This window comes from Leptonychotes weddellii, chromosome 7, assembly GCF_054177405.1.
Source record: "Leptonychotes weddellii isolate Sample4059 chromosome 7, ASM5417740v2, whole genome shotgun sequence".
In the NCBI taxonomy this organism is placed as follows: Eukaryota; Metazoa; Chordata; class Mammalia; order Carnivora; family Phocidae; genus Leptonychotes; species Leptonychotes weddellii.
In genome coordinates, this window is record NC_138375.1 from 82,608,405 (window position 1) to 82,635,445 (window position 27,041).

Consider the following 27,041-nt stretch of genomic DNA (forward strand, 5'->3'; position numbering starts at 1 on the left):
TAACAGCTTTTCTATATCTACTCCTTGTCCCCTCAACTACACACTCCACAGGGCAACAAAAGTGCCATTAAAAGGTACATTAGATCATGTTAATATCTCCATTAAAATCCCTTTAATATCTTTTCACTGCAATTGTTTTTATTAAAGACTTTATATTTTTAGAGCAGTTTTAGGTTCACAGTACAACTGAGGGGAAAGTATAGAGATTTCCTGAATACACTCTGCCCTTATGCATGTATAGCCTCCCCTGCATCAGCATCCCCCACTAGTATGTACAGTTGTTACAACTGATGAACCTATATTGACACATCATAATTACCAAAGTCCATAGTTTCAATTAGTGTTTATATTTGGTATTGTACATTGTGTGGGTTTTGGACAAATAGGTATAATGACTTGTAGCCGTTGTTACAGTACCATAAAGTGTATTTCTCACTGCCTTAAAAATCCTCTGTGCTTATCCTTCTGCCTTTCCCTCCATCCTCACCCAAGCTCCTGATACCACTAATCTTTTTACTGTCTCCATAGGTTTGCCTTTTCCAGAATGTTGTATAGTTGGAATCATACTGAATGGCTTCTTTCACTTAGTAATACGCATTTAAGGTTCGTGTCTTTTCATGGCTAGATAGCTAATTTCTTTTTAGCACTAAATATATCATTCCCTAGATGTATCACAGATTATTTATCCATTCACCTGATGAACACCTTGGTTGTTTCCAAGTTTTGGTAATTATGAATAAAGCCCCTACAGTCGAGTGTGTGCAGGGTTTTGTGCAGACATAAGTTTTCAGTTCCTTTTGGTAAATACCAAGGAGTATGATAGCTGGATCTTATGGTAAGAGTATGTTTTGTAAGAAACCTCCAAAGTGTCTTCCAAAGTGGCTGCACCATTTTTGCATTGCCACCAGCAATGAACAAATGTTCCTGGTGCTCCACATCCTTGTCAACATTTTATGTCAGTGTTCTGGGTTTTGGACATTCTGATAATCGTGTTGTGGTATCTCAGTGCTTTTTCAATTTCCACTATAATTAAAATAAAAAATTAGGCATTCTTTTCATGACTCACCAAGATATGTCATAATAAGGTCCTTACCTAATTTTCAATTTAACTGTTTGTGACCATCCTTCTCAAGTGCTGTGTTCTAGCCCAAGTGATGATTAAGTTCATCAGCCACCGCAAATTCTTTCCAGGCAGAGGGTCAACATGCATGTTTTTCCTTCTGCTGGAAGGGTTCCGCTTCCACTCTAACGGACTTCTGATCCATTAGGTATCAGCTTAAATATTTCCTTTTCTGAGAGATTTTCTCTAATAACCACCCTAGGTGAATGGATGTTTTATGCCATTCTGTAGTTTTTCCATCTCCATCTTTTAATTTCAGTTCATTATTACGAGTACTATAATTGAAAATACTTAGTTTTACTTTATAATCTTTTTCCCTGACTAGTATAAAAAAACAGTGATGATGGTATCCAAATCTATCTTATTTCCAAGATATTCTGATACCACACAATTTCAAGTAAATAGTGGAACCTTAAATATTTATTGACTGCTGAGTAAAATGAATTGCTATAAAGAACATTGACTTGTTTCCATTCACCTCTCATGAAATAGATGGAACTTATTTTGGAGAGAAACCTTAAAGGTCATTTAGTTAAATAGCTGATTTCACTGAGACTCCCCTTGACAGATATATATCCAGATTTTGTTTGAGTGCTTCACCCTGAGAAGATTAGCAGTGTCATCCTCCTGAACATATATAGAGACTGAAGTAAAGCAGAAAAAATATCCTCTCTAAAAATACTTTTTTTCAAAGCTAAATAATAAAGTCTAAAGAAAATCCTGAGTTTGCTATTTTCAGTGGTTTGCCTGTATTTTCTGCATTGCTAATGCCTTTCAAATGTCCTGGGTGCTGGAAAATAGCATGAGTAATTAAAAATGCTAACAAGCAAAGCAGTTTCAATCAGTGCAAACAGGACAATGGCAGCTTACTGACACACTTAGTTACAACTTATTTTCTAGTAATATTTCGTATATATATTTTGTGTGTGTGTGTGTGCAAGCACACACTTTCACACGCACGCTTCTTTTCTTTCGTTATGCCAGGACAGAAGTTCTGTCTATTTCAAGTTATAGAAAATCTCAAATCTCCCAGACTTGGATCGTGCTGCTGTGAATCCCAACTTCGGTTTCCTAATGTTTGAGCACTTTTTTCATTTCTTTTGCAGATTTCCCTTAGCTCTGTAGTATAATAGTGTGTGGCTACTTTGCTTGTTGTGTTTATTGTGGGAAGGTGCTATCATATAGTTAAAGTTTTCTGTAGATATGTAGTGACAGTTGCATATAGCACTGACTTTTTTCTTGACCAGTTATATATGTCAATAACAATACTCTAAAACCAGTGAAACTTTTATTTTAATAGGTATGAGAATAAGCTTTCCTAACATACCTCCTAAGATGTATGCTGAATGCAGAATATGCTATCATAATATGTAAAACTAGAAAAGAATACCCCTAGGCCTTTTTCTATTAATTTTGCCAGAAATAGATGATAATATTTTTAGACTATAAAAGTCTTTGTTCTTGAGTTAACAATTACTCTTGACATTCATATCTCTAAATATTAGTAAATGGTGAATTTGTATGTTTCCATTATTAAAAGTCATTCTCTAATACTAAAAATCCTTCTAAAATATTTCTTTGAATGTCTGATTATAAACATTCAAATATAGTACTGAAATATTGTTTTAGATTAGGATGTCCTTTGCACATAGTCTTCACTCTATCATGAATGGAAGTTAAATTTTCCCTTAATTTCTCATTAAAATTGGTAATTAGTAGGCATTTGGATCAGATCCTAAAAATATAAATGTTGAGAGCCATCATTAAATTGTTTCAGGTGCTTTAAAAACCCCCACAAATTAGTAATGTTTATCTATTGTGTTCACTATGCTAAACAAATACCAAAGCATCTAATCAATTTAGTATATATTACAAATCAAATTTTTGAAATCTGTCAACTGAGCAAAAGAAAAATGACTTTGACTAATTGAATTATCATGATATGGGAAAAATTTAAATTTGAATATATATAGAAACATGTGTTTATGTTTCTTTGCATGTGTGTGTTGTGAAGGGAAAGAATGGATATCAGAATATGAAAACAGTTCATGGTACAATGGGTGTTTTGTTCCATTTTATGTTGTACATTTTTAGATTTTGACGTGAGACAGAAATATTATGCCTCTTGATGAGCACTGGGTGTTGTATGTAAATGATGAATCACTAGATTCTACACTGAAACCAATGTTGTACTGTATATAAACTGACTGGAATTTAAATAAAAATGTGAAACTAAAGAAAAGAAAAAGAAATATTGTGCCTCTTCTAAAGTAAAAGATTTATCTTTTTCATTTTTTTCATTTTTGGACATACGGACTTAGAGTTGTGCATATTATATCAAAAACTGAAACAAAACTAAAATCTCTATTTCCACAAACTTCTGCAATGCTATTAGCTAGAGAAAGTATATTCTAATCAGTTTGAATGCATCTGGGCTAAGTATTTTATAACATGGTTGTTTTTAATTATAAAATAGTATATATTGACTTTTAAAGTAATAGCAAGAGGGACTTTACATAAACTATGTTTAAAATTAAAGTTTTTCTGTAAAAGTGTGTCCATATATACAGTTTGTACCTTACTTTCTCTTAATAATTATCACAGAACTATCAACAAAGATAACATATGTAAGATATTTTAGTTGAAAAATAAAGTCTCTCCTTGAAAAGCAATATAAATGTATTTCTGGCTCATTTATCTCAGGTTTTGTATTTGTTTTGTGAAAGGTGTTACTGTAAGGATGTTATCAATTAACTGAATATATTAATACTGACAAGTCAGTTTCCTGTTTCACTTAATTGGTGATGACCTGTGGTTATCCTAAAAAGTTTAAATGAGATATTTCATGATGTCTGTCATATTAAGAATATAGAAAATTGCTGTGAATAATTCTCCTGAAGGTTTTGTAGGTTAAATGTTACTGCCTAAAAATAAAAACATCTCTAGCAGCAAGGACTACATTTTTTTAGATGTGTTTCTTTCCAGGGGCTGGGGTACTTAAGTGCTGAGAAGCAAATACAGTTTGCCAAGTTTTGCCTTCTTTGAGATATTGGTTTTACTTATTACAAGAAAAGAAGAAAAGAAAGGAAGAGTAAAATAAATGCTTATTTTTCTATTCATTGATTTCTTTCAAATTGCCACATAGATCTGATGTGAAGGAGTTCTTTGAAGTTTATTTTCTTCCCAGTGCTCCAGTACTAGAATTTTCTCATGCCTTTCATAATAGTGATTGAGCGTGGTTGTGAAAGAAAAGCTTGAGCCACTGCTTTCAATGACACCTCGCTTTTACAGAAAGTGCTAAAGATATTACCTTTGTCATAGGAAAGTCTGCCTGGCTTCAGTGTTTCAGATACAATATACCTGATTTGTTTGAGTTTCATTAGTTTGTTAAGGAAGCATGCAGCATTCAATAGCATGTAGCTTGACACTTTAAAACATGGTAATTTGAGGGGCACCTGGGTGGCTCAGTCAGTGAAGCATCCGACTCTTAATTTCAGCTCAGGTCATGGTCTTGGGGTGGTGAGATCGAGCCCCACATGGGGCTCCACACTTGGTGGGAAGTCCACTTGAGAGTCTCTTCCTCTCCTTCTGCCCCTCCCCAGCTTATGCACTCACACACTCTCTCTCTGAAATAGATAAATAAATCTTTTTTAAAAACTTGGTAATTTGAGACTTCAATAGGTAAAGTAACTCTAGAAATACAATTTTTTAAAATTCAGTGGATGCTCCTTAACCCACTGGTTACTATTTGTAAGTCAAAAGCCACACAAAGGAGAAAAACATCTCTTGCAGAAATTGAGATAATACTTCTAATATCTGTTTGAATACCTAAAAGTTTACCGTGGTTTTAGATGAGTAAGTTCTAGAGATGTGCTATATGACATTGTGCCTATAGTTAACAACATTAACCATGTTAAACTATATTGTACACTTAAGAATTTGTTAAGAGGGTTGATCTCATTTTATGTGTTCTTACCACACACACTTACCACACACACATATCTTGGTTTAGATTGAATGAGTTTTAGGCATAAAAACAATTTGGGTTGGGAGAGTGTTTTGTGGAGTGACTGGTAGGAGGAGAATCAAACATGTTCATTAATAGCAGTAGGTTACCAGCTAGGGTAAATGTATCATATTTGCAAGGATTAAAACAAAATTCATTTCTGGTAGTTATTGCCTAAGCAATTTGGAAACAGTTCCCCCTGAGAATAACTAGAAGATCTATACAATTTATTTTCTTTAATGTTTATTTGAAGATATTAGAAAGCTAACAATATAGCAAAGAAATTTGTAGTTGATCTTTAGGAGAAGAGGAAAATCTGGAAAAATGAGCTAAATATTTGGGGCTGCTTTTCTCCAGGGGTGTCTAGTCCAGATAAAAACTTAGATATTTAAACTGCATTAGAAAATTAGTACATAGATAGTTTGAAACTAAAACAAAGGAAAGAAAAATACCATTTAATCACAAAAAGAAAGCTGAAGAAGCTATATTGCCAGACAAAGAGTATTCTAAGGCAGGAAACTTTGTTAGAGATAAAAGGGGGCATTTCTTATGGTAAAGGGATCAAGCCATCAGGAATACATCCTATGTATGTATGCACTTGATAATGTCTTCAAAATACAAAAAGTAAAATCTCAAAAACAGCAAAGGAGAAGAAGAGAAATGATTAAGACTTTAACATACTTCTCTTATTAGCTGATAGGGAAACACAAATTGAAGTAAAGAACAAATTTGACTAATGAGAATGTATAGAATATTATACCCCAAATTAGGAGGATTTATACTTTTCAAGTACACTTAGACAATTTACCCTCCAAAATTAAAAATACATTGTATTCTGGGCAATAAATAAAGTCTCAAAAGTCCGTATCCGTATCCAGGTCCTGGGTTAGAGCCCCCCAGCAGGCTCTTTCCTCTCCCTCTCCCTCCGCCCATCCCTTCCTCTAATGCACTCTCTTAAATAAATAAATAAATAAATAAATAAATAAATAAAATATTTCAAAAAATAAATAAAATCTTCCCCAAAGGAAAACCCCAGGCTCATATGGCTTCACTGGTGATTTTTTTCCCAAATATTTAAGGAAAAAAATAGTATTTTCATAAACAGTTCCAGGGAATAGGAAAGAGAGAACACTTAGTGGCTCTTTTTATAAATCCAGGATAACCTCAATTTTAATACCTATCAACCTCAATATGGAATGGAAAATTATAGAGCAAAACAACAACAAGAACAACAAAAACCCAAAACTATTAAGATAGATGTGGTAGTCTGTTGCACTGACAAACTCTAATGAACCTCTCAGTATTCATGCTCTTGTGGAATTCCATTTTCCTCAGTCAGGCCCAAACCTATGAAATGATTTGGCCAATAAAATGTGGTAAAAGTGATGCAGTGCTATTTCTGGACATAAGTTTTAAAAAGGTCTGGCAAACACAAACATGCACATATTTTGCATTATTGGGAACTTTAAGCAACATGTAAGAAATTCATTTATCCTCCTGGAGAGACCACATCAAGTGGCTACATGGACAGAATTTCTGTAACTACATGGAGCTACTAGGCATGCTGTTCCATTATTCCAGCTAACCTCATCCTCAACCAGCCCATTAGATGTAACTACATGAGGAAGCAACACTAGGAGAAAACCCACCCAGCTGTGTTCAGTCCAGACTTTAGATTTGTTTAAAACTCTTAAGTGATTTGTCATGCAACGTAGATAAGTAAAGTAATAGGATATCTTATATCTGAACAGTTCCGATCTTAGATATACAACAAAAATGGATCTATAGATCATGAAAATACATGTGCTGGAATATTTCTGGCACCATTATTTATATTAGACAAAAACCAGAAAACATACATCAATCAGCAATAGGAAGGATAAAAATATCAGCATGTTTGGAACACTATGCTGCAATGTAAAATGAACAGCTGCATGCAACTATTTGAATGAATTTCACAAATAGAGGCTCTGCAACTGAAGCCAGACACAAGAATACTGAATGAATCCACTTATAGAAAGGAAAAATGCAAACAAATCTAAGCCATACTGTTAGAAGCCAGAGCAATGGTTATCCTGGGCAAGAAAGTTTAATGAATAGACAGAAGCAAGACAGGTGTTCTGAGGTATTGGTACTATTTTTATTCTTGTTCTTATTCTGAGTGATAAGAGGAGTGTGCTTCAGTTGAGAAAATTTATTGAGCTGTACACTTACGTGAATTTTACTTCAACAAAAAGTTGAAAAACTTAGATGCAAAGTGACAAGAATGACAAAGACATTCTTGAAGAAGGTGAGAATACGGACTTTATCAAATCTGAAGACTTATTATACAGCTGTAATAATTAAGAAAGTATATTATTAATGAAACAGCAGACGAGCAAGGAAACAGAAGAGAATCGGTAATAGACTTACGCATGTACATTGATTTATGACCAAAATTACATTATATTACCGTGGGACAAGGCATGATCCTCTCAATAAATGGTGCTGTTTCAGTTGACTATCTGTTGGAAAAATCACAACCTGGCTCTTTATAACTTTACCCTAAATAATTTCAAAATTTATTACAGATCAAAATGTGGAAGTCTAAGTAATAAAATATATTGAGAATATCTTTTTGATTTGGGGACCAGGGATATTTTAAACAGGACACAAAATGGAATAAACAAAGTACAATTTAATAAATGGAACTGCATTGAAATTAACATCTGGCTATCAAAAGAGACCATTAAGAAAAGGAAAGGAGCAAAATGGGAGAAGATAATTACAGTATATATAATTGGTAAATGGCTTATATCTAGGATGTAATAAAAACAAATAAACTTCCATAAATCAGTCAGAAAATAAAGGTAACCAAATATGTGAAGAGACATGCTATTCAGGTTGTAAGGTGGTGTATGAAAGAGTGCTCTATCTCATCAGTCATCATAGAATACAAATTAAACCCAACATATACTTCTATATACCTGCCAGAATAACTAAAATTAAAGAGACTGACAATACTTAAAATTAGTAAGGATATTAAGCAGTGAAAACTCTTATATCCTGCTGTTACCAAAAATTCATAAACCACTTTGGAAAATAGTTTGATAGTAGCTACAGAACTTAAACATGTATATCTTAAGATTTAGTTATACCATATTTAATTAACTAACTGGAATTTAAATAAAAACTTGAAAAAATTATACCTCCAAAAAAAAAAAAAGAAATAAAAGCATTCATATGTACACTGAAAAACTTGTAGAAGAATATTCGTTGTAGTATTTATAGTCACTTCAGGTTGGAAACAACTCAAATGTCTATTGCCAGGATAAATAAATCTATTTTATTTATCTTATTTATGTTAAGGTATGTATGTATTTGTGTATAATAGTATACCATAATAAAAATGAACAACTATAACTATGAATTGTAACATGATGACTGTATCAAAAATGATATGCTACGGTGAGTGCTGTGAATTGTCTAAGACTGTTGAATCACAGACCTGTACCTCTGAAACAAATAATACATTATATGTTAAAAAAAAAAAAAAGAAGAAGAAGATAGCAGGAAGGGAAAAATGAAGGGGGGGGAATCATAGGGGGAGATGAACCATGAGAGACTATGGACTCTGAAAAACAAACTGGGGGTTCTAGAGGGGAGGGGGTGGGGGGATAGGTTAGCCTGGTGATAGGTATTAAAGAGGGTACGTTCTGCATGGAGCACTGGGTGTTATACACAAACAATGAATCATGGAACACTACATCAAAAACTAAAGATGTAATGTATGGTGATTAACATAATAAAATAAAAAAAAGAAAAGAAAGAAGATACAGAAAATTGAAAGGTACATATAATGCAAGAGTCAGTTTATTTAAAGTTCAAAAGCAGGCATGACCTAAATGTAGTGTTTAGAAGTCAAAGCATTCGTTTCCATCTGGAGAGAATGGTGGATGTACTAGAAAGCAAAAGGAGGGCACGTTCTGCATGGAGCACTGGGTGTTATACGCAAACAAGGATCATGGAACACTACATCAAAGACTGATGATGTAATGTATGGTGATTAACATAACATAATAAAAAAAAGGAAATGTAAAAAAAAAAAGAGAGCAAAAGGAGTGCTTCTCAAGAGTGTTGAATATTCATAATATAGAATAGTCCATTAACCTGAATTTATACTTAGTGTCTATCTATCATCTATGTATATGTTATTTCACTCAAAAGGTTAAGAAAAATGTGGACTAAAATCAACATTTTGAATTCTGTTACAAAACAAGTCTTTTGTCAAGATATGATTTAATAAGATGATATGTGGCCAGTATGCTCCTCTAGATACAATAAAAATAAAATGTATTCACACTAACCAAAAGAGAAACTTAACTGATACTGCCTTAAGCAAAACAATTTTAAAAGGAATAAAATAGATGAGGGGGATTAAGAGTACACTTACCATGATGAACACTGAGTAATGAATGATGTATAGAATTGTTGAATCACCATATTGTACACCTGAAACTAATGTAGCATTCTATGTTAATTATACTGGAATTAAAATTAAAAAAAATTAATAAAAAATAAAAGGAATAACCTTTATTTTAAACAAATGAGCTAATATAAGACCAAAAACAGCAAGCTGTGCCATTTTTAATGCTATATAATTCCACTTACATTGCAGTTTTCATAAATGGTTAATTTTTTAAAAAGAACTTCTATGACAAAATTTAATAACTATGGGAGGTACTCATTACATATCCTAAGCATAAGAATTACCATTTCCTTTGTAAAATCTTTTTTAATGACACTGAACTGGGAATTCTAAGATAATTGTTTCTCTGTTTCAGCAGCATATTGGTTATTTATTTAGCACAGATACATCCATGATGCTTTGGAATAAATAGAACTGCAAGGACTTACACATTAGATAATTAAGATTATAAAACAATTAAAATGAAAATAAACATGCCACATCTGAATAAAAGGACTATGGAAAGAAACTTCTACAGCACGTCTGTATTGTCATTGGCATATAAGATTGCTGAGTAAATCTGCCCATGTGTAAACCTCTAAGGGTAGGGGCTTACACATGGGCAGATTTACTAAAACAATTTTATATGCCAACGACCATTCTGACATGTGGGAAATAAGAGAATAGAAATTGGAATATAATAGTAAGGGTGACTTGTTTTTGACCTAATAATCTGAGAGAATTAATGTAATTTTCACTGTATTTCCTCACCAAATCTGCTGTTTTTCCTTACATTTCTTTAATCTTCGGAAATCAGTCTTCCTTTTTCACTCTCCAGTATCTACAGTGACTATCCCATGTTACAGTGAAGTATTACGTTAGTTAAATGAATGGTTCTGGTGATAAAGATAGAGGAAATGAATGAAGTGAGTAAAAACTATGGCATCTCCGTTCTCCTCTTTGAGCTACAGCACTACACACTGATTAATAATCAGAGGGAATCCCGTCTTGTCAGCTTCTACTTTCCACAAAATGACAAATGCATGCAAGAAAGAAGAATGGATAAAGTTCAAAATGACCATAATTCAACTTTGTGTTCTGTGTGTTTTACATATGTTTGTTTTCTCTCCTTCTCTCCCTCTCTCTCCCTCTCCATCCTCCTTTGGCTTTAGTAATGCACTTTTATAAAAATTTATATTAAATGCAAACATGCATGTGGGTCCGCACATACCTGTGGCATAATAAGCACTGTTTTATATTTTTTCCTTTTCTGTGTTATTTGCTGGGGAAACATTCATAAATGGAAAAAAACCAGTTAAATAAAAATGGAAAACAAGCTAATTTGAACTGGAGTGGAAAAGAATTTAAAAAATATATAGAATGTGGATCATTTGGAAGGCTCGTGTGTTTATTTTTTTAAAGAAAAGAAGGAAATTAAGCACATGTTTTACTTAGATTTTAGAAAGACAAAAATTCTTAAGAGGACTGACTGTTTATTCAAGTTTTAAGGATCTTGGGATCATCTGTTAATGAATCATAGAGGCCTCATTCATTTTGCAGTCAACCAGAGAGCCATTTAGTTTTATGGTTTTCTCCCTCAAAAGCTCGCAGGGCACCTTATAATTCAATTATATTATAAGTACCCCTAAGACTTTTAATTACATAAGGCAGATGAGTTTAATTCTTGAATTTCTATGAGATATACTTGAATAAACATGCATTGAAGTTTTGAGTCCTGCTTTCCCCTTGAACAAAAGAAGACCTATAAATGACACTGTCTTAGTTATTAAGGAAAGTAAGCTGTCTTATTTTCACTCCAAGTTCTCTAAAGGACCTTTCTCTCAGCTGACCCCACAAAAGATAATTTGACAATCCCATTAGACACAGTATCATCTATAATATGCTAGGAAAGGGAAGAGCCTGAGAAGTCCTCAGGAAATTTCCCATTACTTCTGTAACTTTTCCCATCCTTATCCCTTTCTTAACTAGGACTATGCCATTGACTGGCTCTACAAAATCCAAGAAAGAATATTAGCAAAATAAATAGTTGACAAAAAGTCCAATGTTATTAGGAGAATTGTGTTGCCATGTATTCTGTTCCCTTTTATATAAAGAACTGAATCCATTATGCAGGCTGAATTCAAGCCAAACCAATAAATAAATAAACAAATACGGGTTTAAATTATTTTTTTTTCCTAGTTTGCTTGAGAGAGCACTCGTCCTAAGTAATGCTATCAGAATAAAGCCTAAATAAATTTAGGAAAAACTCTGTTCCATACATATATATTTCAAGGTCTCATAATGAAAATTACTGTATTAAGACTTCTGAGATGTATTGCAATGGAGAAGTCTGTTTTGCGCTTTAACACATTATCTCTCAAAACTATTGGCCGGAGAGCTCTCTTCTCCAAGTACTTGCTATCTGCTTATACCAGTATTTTGCAGAATATACCTTGATAAACTCTTCTTTGATGTAAACAATGAATATGTTTGGGAAAATGGTATACCAAGCTAATTTTTTTACCTACTATTCTAGATGAAATTATAAAGATTATAGTTTTAATAATCTCTAAATATATGCTTGATACCTTTAGGATTTGGCCTGTAGTTTTCTTGTACTAGAGAACATCTTTACTATAAAATGTTTATAAACAACTGATAATAATTTTATATCTGAAGTAGCACATTTCTTTCAAACACAGATATTTGCAGTAATTTGTCAAAGACATTTTAGGAATATTGTAAATTAGTTCTTGTTTACCTGCATTAACTGATTTAGTCATTCAGTACATATAGTTAGCCACTGTGGCAAGGCATGGAATGAAATAATACTAAATATAATAATAATTTGTAATTAACAGTTATTAAGTACTTTCTATTTATTTCACATGTGTTATCTCGGTTCATCCCAAATAGTGCCCTATAAGGTGGAACTATTGTTGTTCCCATTTTCTAATATTAAAAAAAAAACTTAAACACTAAGAAATTTGCCCAATATCACATCACTATTAAAATACATAGCTGAAATTTGACCCTTGGCAGTCTTGTCCCAGATTCTGTGCTCTGTACTATGCAATAGAATGAGTAATACAGAGATGAGTAAGATAGGCTTCCCTTGGGAAGATTAAAATCCACTGAAAGAACAGCGCCTACAAACAGATGTGGGAAAACAAATGGACAATGACAATAAAAGTGAAATGAGAGATTACAAAGAAATGAACATATATGAGTCAAAGGAAAAAGTGAGAAGTTCAGTGTTAGATATGTCTACTTACAGTGGCAGGGGTCATCTGGGTGGAGATAATAAAGAAAGAATTGATAATCCTTACAAGAGTTCCAGAAAGAAGTTAGCATGAAAATATAATTATGAAGTTGTCAGGAGGTGTGCTTGGATGGCTCAGACGGTTGAGTATCCAATTCTTGATTTCAGCTCATGTCCTGATCTCATGGGTAGAGGGATTGAGCCCCTATCGGGCTCTGTGCTCACCATGGAATCTGCTCGAGACTCTCTCTCTCCCTCTGCCGTCCCCGGACTTGTGCGCAAGTTTTCTCTTTCTCTCAAATAAATAAATAAATACATAAATAAATAAATAGTTCTTAAAAAAAAAAGAAGTTGGGGTGCCTGGGTGGCTCAGTCATTAAGCATCTGCCTTCAGCTCAGGTCATGGTCCTGGGGTCCTGGGATGGAGCCCCGCATCGGGCTCCCTGCCCTGAGCGGAGCCTGCTTCTCCCTCTACCACTCCCCCTACTTGTTCCCTCTCTCTCTGTGTCTCTCTCTGTCAAATAAATAAATAAAATCTTTAAAAAAAGTGTAAAAAAAAATTAAAAAAAGAAGTTGTCAGGATATAAGTTGAAATCAAAGGAATCAAGTAAAGCAAGAAGATAATGTGACAGGATAAATCCTGGTTAATATTAGCAATTAGCCTGTGATATTAAGGAGTAGTGGATATTTTTCTTGCTAATGTTCTCAATGAACAGGAAACATTAATCCATTTATACTGCTCATTTCATAATATGGCTAAGTTATATGGGGAGCAATATAAATAATAAAATAAGTATATATTTTAAAATTCTATAATGAATCTGGCATTTTTAATTTTTTAAATTTTTTATTTTATTTAATTTTATTTTTTTATTTAATTCAATTCACTTTAACAAATGTGACTTGTAAAAGAAAGGAGTAGAATTTCTTATCAATGTAAGACTATTTATAATTTCATCCTCTTTATTAAGAATCAGAGTAGACACAATGAAGTTGTCATCTGTGAGTGGTCAGGGAGTAACTGCCAGAATGAAGAGAATTACATTCTCTGGGCTCAAAACGCTAATACAGTTTCTGTATAAAAGATTTTCATTGTGGTGCAGGGTAGTTTCATTAGCAATGGTAATGAAAGTCACATTTTACCATAAAAGGCAATATAAATTCAAACCTTTTTTTTTTTTTAACAGTTCCTATTAACTTTACAAAAATAAAATTTTAAAAATTAGCAAGCATTTGAAGCTAAAAATATGCTTTGGAAGTTAATTTTATTATCACTCAAGTTACGAATTAAGCTTTTTCTCTACTCTTATTCTTAACTACATCTACAAACTGGCCTTTGTACATTTGAGTGTGCTTATGTGTATGGGGGGAGGCAGGCTGTGTATGTGTAACACTCATCTAGCAATTTTTCTGAGTACATAGCCTCCTAGATCTAGACGTCGATATAGTTTTATTTTATGTCTTTGAGTAAGTGACCTTTCCATTTCCTGAAGTATAATACTGCCTATTCAATTCCAGTTCTTCAGATTTAAATTGTGTACTTCCTACACTGAAAAATGTTAATGTACACATTTATTGAAAGCTCCGTCTGTTATTAATTGGGCAAAAGCAACACTTCCAGTGCACTTTTTTTTTTAATTGTTTCAGGGATAACTCTATCCTCCCCCACACACCAATTTAATTATTGCATGCTAAATTACCCTGTCTTTCATGGGTATTGTTTTGTTTCTAATATTTATAGAGTATTACTCAACTGTTGAATTTTAAAATAGCATTCTAGCCTTTTTTCTATATTGCTGATTCTAAACATTTATTTTGCACTGTTCCCATCATATTGTCCATTGTGTTACTACCTGCATCATCTATTTATAGAATCCTATGCTTTGTTCACATTTGAACTTTTTTGCAACTTAGCCAAATACAAATCAAATCCCGTGAACTATACCAAATAGAAATGATTGTGAGAAAAATAATGTTCTAAAACATGGTTGTGTTAATAGTAGTAGTTCTTTGGACAGCTGTGTGAAAAGATGAGTGTGGGGTGTGTGACTCTAAATTCATGTTGTGGATAAGGATATGGCATTCTTCTTAGGTAGTGTCTCAGAGAGCTGTGAGCTTATGTGAACCAGAAAAAAAAATTTTAAAAGATACCTTGATAAGAATAAAAAGGAGAGAACTACTATAGTAATATGGGTTCAGTCTATTTCACCATATCCTCTAATACATTGAAAATTAGTATTTAGAAAAGAAAACAAGGAGCAGATAGATAATAAGAGGCCAATTGTCACTGGGAGGTATTTTTGTTCAATGAAGATAAATCTTAACACTTCGAGAGTGGAAAAAAGAAAATAAGATTACTTCACGTGGAAATAGAATATTAGTAGAAGATACATACTCAGTAGTTCGTGATTACTAAATTGCTAATGTCTATAAACAATATTTCACAGTAAATTAGGCTTTGGCAGGTATACCTACTCTTTTAGTATGTAGGAAACCAGAGAGAGAATATTGAATGATTCAGGTTAAAAACTTATCTTTTTAGAATCAGATAATCTTTTAGGGAGCTAGCAAATTAGATTGTTCCAGTATGTCATTATATAAGTGAAAAAAACTGAGGCCCACAGAGATAAATGGATACATCAGTGCTATATGACAATAGCCGGTTTCATAACTCTCAGATCAGGGAAGGTTTTGGTATGCTGGGCTTTTGCCTGTTTGTTTTTTCCAAGGCCCTGGGCCTACATAACACAAGAAATAGATTTTTAAAACCGTTAAACTGAAGAGTAGATTCCACTGGATTGGGGAATTCATCATTCTGCTAAAGTGATGGAAAAGAAAGATTTCCCTTCCCCCAGCATGTGGGAGATGGATTGGAGTGGATAGTAAGGAGGGGAGGAGCTGTTTTAGCATCAGACTGGATTCATTCTCCACTGAAGACCTAAAACACACAGGGAATTTTCTGCATTGAATTCAGCACAAAATTTGGTCAGAGAAGAACCCTGCTGGATCCTAATTTTTTTGAAACTTTCCAGACATCAGCATGACTTCTGCTTCATAGAATCTGCAGATATTGAGCAGTTTTTTGAAAGTATGTTTGTTTTTTAAAGATCATGATGTTATAAACCTGTGCAGGACGGTATTTCACAAAAGGTGGATCTCTTACTGTGCAAAGAAAGACATCTTGCTGTGTGAACCTCCTTATAGCAGCATTTCAATTTTGAATCAATCTGTGAGCTATGTTATTGTAGCATTTCCTTATTTCTCACAAATTACCTAATTTAAACCAGTCAGTAACACAGAATAATTCACTTGGCATAGAGGAATGAAATATTAATATATATTTTTATGCATGGTAGAAAGTAGTCATGTTTATTTTCAATGAGATTACAGATAATATCTTGTGTGAAAGATTGCTAAAGTCTGAGAAACCTACAGTGACAGACCTTTATTTATTTTTGGAATAAAACTTGTCAAGCTTTAACAGTCTTCTATGAACTGAATTATTTTTTTATATTGTAGTACCATTTTTTGCCAAAGCAATTGCTTGACATTACAATAGACTTGTTTATTTACAGAAGTGGTTTTGTATGGGAAAAATGAGATTATCCTATCTTTCTGAGAATATGTGAGGTTTCTGCATTTTTTTTTTAAAACAACATCCGCCACAGTTTGGGAATTTAATATGTTTATAACTGTAACTCTTAATAATCAACAAATGCTCTTTACAGGAGAAATAACTCCTCATTTCATTGCATAGGTATGGAATAAGAACATGATCTACAACTTAGAATTTACAGATAAAAGGTAATAGTACTTGCTTTAGGCAAGGACTGTTGAATACTGAGGGAATTGATGGCTGAGTTACCATAGAGGAATGAAATTACATGTGTACATTGATCAATGCTAAAATAAAAATATTCCTGTGATTTTTAATAACCAACTAGACTTAAGATAAAGCAATAAATTATACAACTCATCTTCTTAATTAGCGTCAGACTGGATTTATTTTAGAACTTTCAAAGCAATCAGCTCTATAGAATTATGGTCAGTGGAGGTTCCGGTTCAAAGTTCCATTGCTGTGCAGATGCCTTGTTTGTAGAATTCAAAGACCAGTTCTAGTCCATTTCTTCTGCCAGGAGTCTGTTTCTTTTCCAGTCTTTTCCTCAAGATTCCCAGAGGTACCTGGATTCTTAAGGAGGAGATGGGTAGAAAACAGATGTCCATATGTTCTAGAAGACTTGTTCACTGGATAATTGTCAATGACTATAATTAAGCCTGTCTACAAAGGAGAGGATCCCATACAGTGCACAGTGCTCTAAAAAATTTAAATGTGGACTCAACAGCTTAACCTGACCTGGGTCTCTTGATTTGTGTGTAGAGAGAATGACCCATACGGTGAATTTCTGCTCATAGATACCTATGATGATGGCTCTCCACAGAATGGTGCTGCTCTTCTCTGGGCCCTGCACTTTGACAATTTATAGTTTACACTGTGGGGAGATAGAGGAAAATCACATGCCTTGAGAACATCAAGTAATAAGTCAGCTTTGATTCTGTAAGTATAGTGTGACTGGCAAGCCTATTTCTTTATTTAAAAATTGTAAATTTAAAAATTATACAAAAAGATAATGTAAGAGGTGAACAGTTCCTTCTCCAACACAGAAACAGGTCCACTATGATAACTATTAAGACCCGAGTCACAACACGTAGGCTGTAATAGTACAAAGATGATTGATATTTGTGAAAAGAAATTTAAGCCAATTAACTGTGATCCCTCTTTACTAGCTTTAAAATTTTTTTTTGTTCTACTTGAATAGGTTCTAATTTTATACAAACTTTATTTGTTTAGTTAATTACTTTTGCTTCTAAAGTTATTTCTCTAAAGAAATTACTAGCAGTTTGGAAAGCATGCTGTTCAGAATTGTTTTGACATATGTGGGTAGAAAAAAATGATGCTGAAAATATCAAACAAATGCCTTTGGTTTGGAACAGTCATCCTTAAACATCTGTTAATACAATTGGTATTGCAACAGAATACAAACAAATTCCTCTCTTTTGAACCCCACTAGGTCTGAAACATATAAGATTTATAACAAGTCATGAGCTTTGCTTTCAATTCCAAAGAATGTTTTGCCTAGGCTCACCAATAGCCCACTTGAAACAAATAGACCTCACTTCTCAAAATCGCATGCTGGATTTATGATTTCAAAAGCATGCTGTTTGTCTTATACTCCAATTCAGCATTATAGTCTTGCATTCTGACCACCTCAAATGACAGCTTTCAAAAATCTTAAGTACTATTATTTCTTACGCATTCCTAAAGAACCATTATCTCAGTTGAGCTCTTTGGAAAAGAACTACAATATGTTTACTGACTTTTAACTCTTATAAGTTGTGTTTTTGTCCTATTTTTAAAATGCTGCAGACTAAATGTTCTCTTTTACTTTTTATTTTTTCATTTCTTACACAGGGTTTTAGAAGACATACTTTCCTTTGCTGAGAAAATATACAGAGTAAATTTCCATCCAAGTTTTTTTTTTTTTTTTTAATCTTCTCTAAAGCTGTACCAAAACCAGAAGCATGAGCCTTGGATTCGTCCATGACCTCAGCAGGTATGTTCAGGGCCGGGGATGCTGTGAAACTGGTAGGCGGGACTGGAATGACGGTTATCTCCCCTGTTGTAATCGCAGAGCAGCTGCGAGGCACACAGTGTTGAAGTGTGTGGAGTTAGCCTCTGATAGACCCCAAAGTGCTACCAGTTCTGAAAGTTTCTGGAAGGATTTTATTGTATGATTTCATTATGTTGCCAACGCAGAAAGCATATGCTATGATTTAAATCGTGATAATAGATGTTGTCCTTGAGTTTCATTAAAAGACTATCATAACATAATAGAGTGAGCAGTACACCCATAAGGGCACTTCTGTCAAATTCCCAGTTAATATACATGTCTAGGTAATTTAAAGAGACTTTGCTTTATTAGTAATGTCACAAGGCTGCTAATGATAAATAAAATGTTCAATAATCTACCATACTATTTACAATCTGAACATTTAGATATAATCCATGTTTCCATTTTTCAGTTGTGAATTTAAGCAGTTCTTTTAAAGTAACCTAATAAACACTAAAATCATTCAAATCACAAGCAATAAATAAAAGTCATTCAAGTCACATGAAATTCAGTATCTATCATATTCAATATTATATACTTGTAACCTCTGAGACATTCTACATTGTTTTGCTTTTGAAGTTTATATTATATTAGTGCATGAACACATTATTTCACAGTAACATATATATTAATAATTTAGAATGTGTAGTTAGAATTTGACATAGTACTTCTATCTCATGTTTTGTGTTTGTTTATATATTTGCTCTTTTGAAAGTGAAGTCCATGAAAGCAGGTATGTCGTTATTCATTGTTGCATTCAGTGTCGTTTCTAAGCTTGGTAGAGTATCTGAAATGTAACCAACAAATGTTCAATAAAAATCTTAATAAATATAATATTCATTGTACTGCTATGCTATTGGACACTTAGGTAATATATAAATAGGAATTCGGTTGTTTCTGAAGTGTTAGTTTTACAAATAATTGTTTTCATAGAATATATTGAATTATACAGAACCTAAGTACTTAAATTTTTTCAAATATTAAAATTTTTCAGTAAAATAAAACATTTTCATATGTAACAAAGTATGCTTTTATGCTCAGAAATCGCTAAACATTATCTTAACTTCATCCATTTAATCTTTTAATTTTACTATCTTTTGCAATACTTCCTTGAATTGTTCATATTTAAGTTTTTCTTAATCTCTGAACACAAAAACATATATTGTTTCATTTCATGTTATTAATGTATAGAGTATGCATGTATGTATATATGTATATGCTTGGGTAATTTGCTTCTCATGTTTGACAGAATTATATTAAATATCTCCTTCAACTTGTTTATTATTGTGCATAAGTTACCATATTCACTGTTTTTTATTTTTTGTTTTTTTAAAGATTTTATTTATTTATTTGTCAGAGAGAAAGCAGGTGAGCAAGAGAGCACAAGCAGGGGGAGTGGCAGGCAGGGGGAGAAGCAGGCTCCCTGCTGAGCAAGGAGCCTGATGCGGAACTTGATCCCAGGATCCTGGGATCATGACCTTAGCTTTCAAGCAGATGCTTAACCAACTGAGCCACCCAGGCGTCCCATACTCACCGTTTTAACATGATATTTTTTCATTCAATTTACTTAGTAAATCTGTAGATACATAATTTTCTTTAAAACATACTGATATTTATACGTTATGTGGAAATGAAGGTATAAACAAAATAAAGGTATTAATCAACTTTGCCTGCAGAAACAAATAAACTTGAATTGCAGTATTAATAATATTGTTTGTAAATGTGATAAAGTTCATGTTCAGTGTTATAGAATATTATTTTGATTGCTTTTCCTAAGACTGTTAAAAAATTCACCAGTCCTCTATTTATACTTTTACATCTCACATAGTCACTATATAATTTTCTATTTTTCTCAAAAGCATTAGATTAGAAAGATTATTAATGATCTTTCAGAAGAATTTGTTCACAAGGACATACAGCAACAATAGTATGTGTGGAAAGCACATCAGTTCCTAAAAGTTAATTATGAGAAATTACAAGTATATTGGGATTTTTATTTTTGCAGATTGACTAGGAATACAAATATATATTTTTTAAAGATTTTATTTATTTATTTGACAGAGAGAGACACAGCGAGAGAGGGAACACAAGCAGGGGGAGTGGGAGAGGGGGAAGCAGGCTTTCTGCCAAGCAGGGAGCCCGATGCGGAACTCGATCCCAGGACCCTGGGATCATGACCTGAGCCGAAGGCAGATGCTCAATGACTGAGCCACCCAGGCGCCCCTGAATACAATTTTTAAATTAGTGTTTAAATTTGTTTTTAAAACATATCTCTTCATGATATGGGTAATTATTAAAGATAGTAATATAATAAAATCAATCTTTTAATCCATATTTTAAAAATAGCTACCATTTGGAAGAAGAGGGACATAAAGATAAGCATATATATCCATTAGCTGTGTACTCAGTTCTTTTTTTTTTGGTAGAAATTTAGTTTCAAGTTTATATTAGTACAAAGTTGTAACAGTTCTATTATTTTGAAGATCCAATAATTATTTATCTAAATAATAAATCCTGATTTATGTATTTAAATTTTATATAATCTCCTAAATTAGTATGATTTTCCAGTCTTTCTTGTTAAGTGCCCAATAGCCAAATATATTATTTAAATGTTTCTCACCCCAGTGTGGTGAGCCATTGACAAATATTTTTTTTCACCAAATTATCAATAAAGTATATAAATAAGTTTATACATTGCAACATTCCATTAAAATTACTAATTTTCACTTCCACTTTTGGTCTCCTTGTTCATTTTAGAAGAGGAGGATATATCAAGTTCCTTCATTCATGCAAAACATGTAGGAAACACTTGTTTCATATATTCCAAATGGGTGTGTTAACCTGTTATATATCATGGGGAAAAATAATATTTTAATGCCTTGAACATTGATATAGGCAATCAGTTGGACTGATCATGTATCATCAAAGCACATAAAGAGCACATGTGGCCCAAGGACATTTTGTGGACTCAGTGATGTCACCAGCAAACAATTTAATTGCCTCTGGGCACCTGGATTATGAAATGTATTGCTTTATGCAACCCAGTCCTAAAGGAGAGAACTATAAGCTTGACATCGCCTTTTATAGCCCCATAAAGTCTTAGGATTTGGGGAAAAATATTTGGTTGCCATTTTATATCATGTTTAGGTATACAGAGTGCTGGAGCTGAAGAGTGTAAGTGGAGTGGAGAAGATAAAATTTGGCATAAAATAAGGTCTGATATATGGAAAAACAGAGGTATAGGTTGTAGGGGAGGAGAACTGGAGAGTGATGATTGATTGCATTTAAGCAGGGGCAAGATAGGCAAGAATCACAGGAACTCCAGAGAGTGAGGATTTTCCTTGATGGGCCAGGGAGGTGCAGAAGGAGGAGGGAAACAGAGTTGTGATTTTGGTGCTTATGAGAAGGAACATCAACACATTTAAGATGGAGAACCAAATGTGGAAAACATCTGGATATTGATGATGTGGAGATGTTGAAATAATTAATGCTGAAAATTTATTACTTCTGAGGTTATTTTATATGAAATAACAGATTTCCTTCCTGTTTAAATCACTTTTAGTTGCATTTTCTGTGATGTGCAAACCCAAAGCAATTAATAGCAAAAAGTTTAGGTCTTACCTTTGTAAAACAATAGGCACTTTTAGGAAAAACACCAAAGTGATTAAGTCTCTCAAATATATTTTACTCTTGCTTAATTATTCTTAAAAAGAGATAAGATTCTTTTACAGGAAAAAAATAAGTATGGATTATTTCAGCATGTGTCTGTGCATTTATAGGCATACAAAACTATCCACTCAAAAAAATAAAACTTAAAATATTGGGCAGCCAATAAACAATCAGGCATGCAAAAAAGCAGTAATATATAACCCATTAATAATGAAACAAAATCAATCAAACAAAATTGACCCACAGATGTAATAGATTATTGAATTAGTAAGTAAGGACATTGAAAGATGTATTATAACTGCAGCCCATATGCCCAAGAAAATGGAGAAAGAATGGACATGTAGGATACAGACATGAAAGATATAAAAATGATCCAAACTGAACTTCTAGAGATAGAAACTGCAGTGACTGAAACAAAAAAAACACTGGATGGGATTAACAGATTAGACACTGCAGAATGAAAGATTAGTGGAGACAAAGTAATAGTTATACAAAATAAAGCACACAGAAAAAAAAGAAAAAATGAATAAAGCATTAATGAAATGGGAGATAAAATCAGATGCCATTAGAATCCTGAAAGAAAACAGAAAGGGGGAGGTACACAGATAACAAGTTGAACAAATAGGAGCTAATATTTTTTTTTCCAAATTTGATCAACATTGTGGATGTACCTGCCCAAGAAGCTAAACAAGCCCAAGCATAAGAAGCATAAAGAAGACCACACCAAAGCATATCACACTAAAATTGCTCAACAACAGTATAAAGTAGGAAACTGTAAATGCATCCAGAGGAAAAAGACATGTTATATACAGAAAAAGAAGAATGAGAGCAGATCACTCAATAGAAACAATACAAGCAAAAACACAGTTGAAAATAATTTTGAAGTAGTAAAGGGAAAAAAAAAACTTTCTGCCTAGAATTCTTTATCCAGAAAAAAATATATTTCAAAAACGAAAGTGAAATAAAGATCTTTTTCAGACACGTAGAGCTGAAAGAATGTATCACCCCAGCAGAACTGCAGTACAGTGAACGCTAAAAGAAGTTCTTCAAGTAGAAGGAACATGGTACCAGATGGAAATCTGGTTCAAAATCAAAGAATGATGAACACCAGCAACAGTAACTTCTTGGATAAATGCAAAGATTTTTAAAATTTTCATTTAAAGCTCTTTAAATGATAATTAACTGTCTAAAGCAGAAATAAAGAAAGCTATACCATGGGGGATTATGTTAAACAGCTTAACAGTAACCCACAACCCTCAGACCAACTCCATGGGGGATTATGTAGAGGTAAAATGTGTGACAGCAATAGCACACAGGTCAGAAAGGAAGAAATCCACAAGATACTGTTACAATGCTCTTTCTTCAAATGATATATTATTTCTTGATAAATATAACCTGAAATGATATTTATTGATAAATGCTGATAAATGAAAAATGCACACTATAAACCCTAAATTAAACCTGTAAATACCAAAACAGATTTATAATCAATGTCTTAGTTTTCACTTGCTGCATAACAAATTACCACAAACCTAGTATCTTTAAATAATATGTACCTATTATCTCACTCTATAATAAAACTTCCTTGGGTTAGGAGTCCAGGCATGTTTTTGCTAGGTCCTCTATACAGGGTTCCAAAAGCTGTATTCAAGGTGTAATCCAGAACTAGATTCTCATCTGAGGCCCAAGGTCCTCTTTCAAGATCATGTGGTGGTTATAAGAATTAATTTCCTTGCAACTATAGAACTCATGGCAAGTTGCTTTTTCAAAGCTAGCAGGAGAGCTTTTCTCTGACCTCTAGACCATCTTTTCAAAGAGTCCATTTGATTAGGTCAGGCCTACCCAGGAGGAGTTCCCTTTGATTAACTCAAAGTCAGCTGTTTAGCAGAACTTTAACTATAAATGTAGAATTCTTTCACATGTTCCTTATAATATATTATAATAACAGGGGTAATATATTCACAAATCTGGTGTATACTAAAGGGGTGGGAGGAGAGGGACTGTTATATAAGAGCATAGTTCATTGGGTGTCATCTAAGATTTGTGCCTACCACAGATAATAAACAATAAAAGAAATAAAGTAGAAACATAAAAATAATATAAAAGAAGGTGAAAGCATGATAAGAAAAAAGGGACAAATGAAAAACACCAAGACAGTAAATTTAAACCCAATCATACAAATAATCACATAAGTGTAAATTAAAAGCAATGATTATAAGAGTGTATATTAAAGCAAGACCCAACTATATGCTGCCTACAACAAAAACACTTTAAATATAAATATACAAACAGAATAGGGATAAAAGAAAAGTATACCATGCTGATGCTAATGACAAGTAGGAATGGCTATATTAATATCAGGCAAATTAATTTTCATAGTAAAGAATATCATCACAGATAGAATAATTTTTAATGACAAATTTGTCAATTCATCAGGATAGCGGAAGAATACTAAACATTTTTGCATATCATAGCACATTTACTATATATATATATATATATATATATACATATATATATATATATATAGCAATATCTGATAAACCTATAAAGAGAAATAGACTAATTGTATCTGAGCCAGGGTTTCAACACGTCTCTCAATAGTGATAGAAGGAATTGACAGAAAATTAGTGGCATTATAGAAAACTTGAATAAAACAAATACTTTGATTTAATATTTATACAACAGTACACCCAATAGCAACAGAATATATGTTCTTTGGAAAGCACATAGAACATTTTCCAAGGTAGAACAATATTCTGGATTATAAAGCAATTTAAGAGAATTCAAGTCATTTGTACATAATGTAACCTGGCTGCAATGGAGTTAAATTGGAAATCGATAATGCAAAAATATCTGGAAAATGCCAAAATATTTGAGGAGTAGAAACACTCCAAATAACCCATGTATTAAAAGGACTCAAAAGAAAAAATAGGAGAAACAGATAAAACTGAAAGCAAATAAAAACAAAATATTTTGAAAAGGGTGGAATCTAGCTAAAGCAGTACTTAGATTTAAATATATAACACTAAGGACATATAATAGAAAGAAATATTTCAAATAAATGACTTGAACTTCAGTGCCCACTTTAAGAAACTAAATAAGGGACAGGTTTTCCAGTTCAGCATATAGTTGCTTATTACAAGTAAAATGCTTCTTACAAGTAAAATGCTAAACAGATTGAAAAGTGAACAAATCTTCTTAGATTCTTAAGAGAAATGAAATTACAGGGAAGCCACTGCTCCCCTATACTGGAGAAACAGACAAGTGGATACATAGAATCACAACATGCTGGAGCAGTAACATCTGCAGGAACTAGTGACCAGTGGGAAACCTGAACTGTAATCAACAAATTGCTGGAGGCTCTGTGTGGACAACTCTGAGAGTTAAAAAACTCCAGGGGGACCCAATCAAAGAGAGGCCCCATGCTTTGTGAATTTTACCTCCAAGAGCTCAGCCAGTTTCTCACAGTAAATACTGGCATACGTCAGAGATACTGCTCTGAGGTTCAGCTCAAGATCACTGCAATGAAGTAAATATCACAAAAAACGAAGTCAAATGAGTTTTTTGGTTTCCTAGTACATATAAAATGTGTGTTTACACTGTACTATGGTCTATTAGACATTCAATAGCTTTGTAACTAAAAAAATACATACTTTAAAAATATTTTAAGGTTAGAAATGCTATCATCTGAGCTTTCAGCAAATTGTGATCACTGATTGCAAATAACCATAACAAATATAAAATATAATAAAAACAAATATAATAAAACAAAGCTTGATATGTTGTGAGAATTACCAAATTGTGACACAGAGACACAAAGTAAGCAAATGCTGTTGGATAAATGGCACTGATAGACTTCCTTGACACAGGGTTACCACTAGTCTTCAATTTGGAAAAAAATGCAGTATCTGTGAAACACAATAAAGTGAAGTGTAATAACACAAGGTATGCCTATGTTGGAAAAAAATAGCCTCCAGTGTACATAAGGAGGAAGGGAACAGGAATCATTTTGAAATAAGCCAGAGCACTCTGCTCTTCTTAATAAGAAATTCCCTCAGGAGAAACTAGTAATATCCTAGAGTTTCATCAAAGCCTAATTTATCTGGAAGAGGGGAAACATCCAACTCCAATCCACTCTAGCAAGGAGGAATAGGGGGTGGAGAGACTGAGAAACACTTGTAAAACTCATAGTCCAGAGGCATAGACTAACTAAAAGACTGAAACCTAACTATAGGATTATAACATACTACCCTCCCCCCACCTACACTTTTTATCACATTACTAAAGGCCTATTTGTACTAGTTTGTTTTTTTTTTGTACTAGTTTCTTTTAACCAGTACATCATGTCTGGCTATCAATAAAAAAAATAATAAAAAAAAATTACAAGGCACACTAACAGGCAAAACAAACAAACAAAAATAAAACAGTTTAGGGGTGGAGCAAGATGGCGGAGGAGTAGGAGACCTGGATTTCGTCTCCTCTCAGGAATTCAGCTGGATAGGGATCAAACCATTCTGAATACCTACAAACTCAACAGGAGATCGAAAAAAAGAAGAGCAACAACTGTCTCATCAGAAAAGCGACCACTTTCTGGAAGGTAGGACGTGCGGAGAAGTGAATCCGAGGCGATATTCGGGAGGATAGACGGCGGGGGAGGGGCCTCCGTTGGCCACTTCTGGCAAGTGATAGAGCCGCGGAGCACAAAATCGGAACTTTTAAAAGTCTGCTCCGCTGAGGGACGTCACTCTGGTGGCTAAGCGGGGGGTGGAACCCTCCGGGACAGTGTGGTCTCAGGACCCTCGGGGTCACAGAAAGACTGGGGGTGCCTGAGTGCGGCAGAGCTCCCAGGTATCGGAGCGGGGAAG

At 33.4% G+C, this 27,041-nt stretch overlaps 1 long non-coding RNA gene across 1 annotated transcript in view; it reads left to right on the forward strand.

Moving 5' to 3' along the window:
* LOC145722484 (uncharacterized) overlaps window positions 1-19,567 on the forward strand; it is a 377,440-nt gene extending 357,873 nt beyond the window's left edge. The window contains exon 4 of the long non-coding RNA XR_014146787.1: window positions 18,306-19,567. This is a non-coding gene — a long non-coding RNA (uncharacterized LOC145722484). The remainder of the gene's footprint in view (window positions 1-18,305) is intronic.
* Window positions 19,568-27,041: the final 7,474 nt, after the last annotated feature.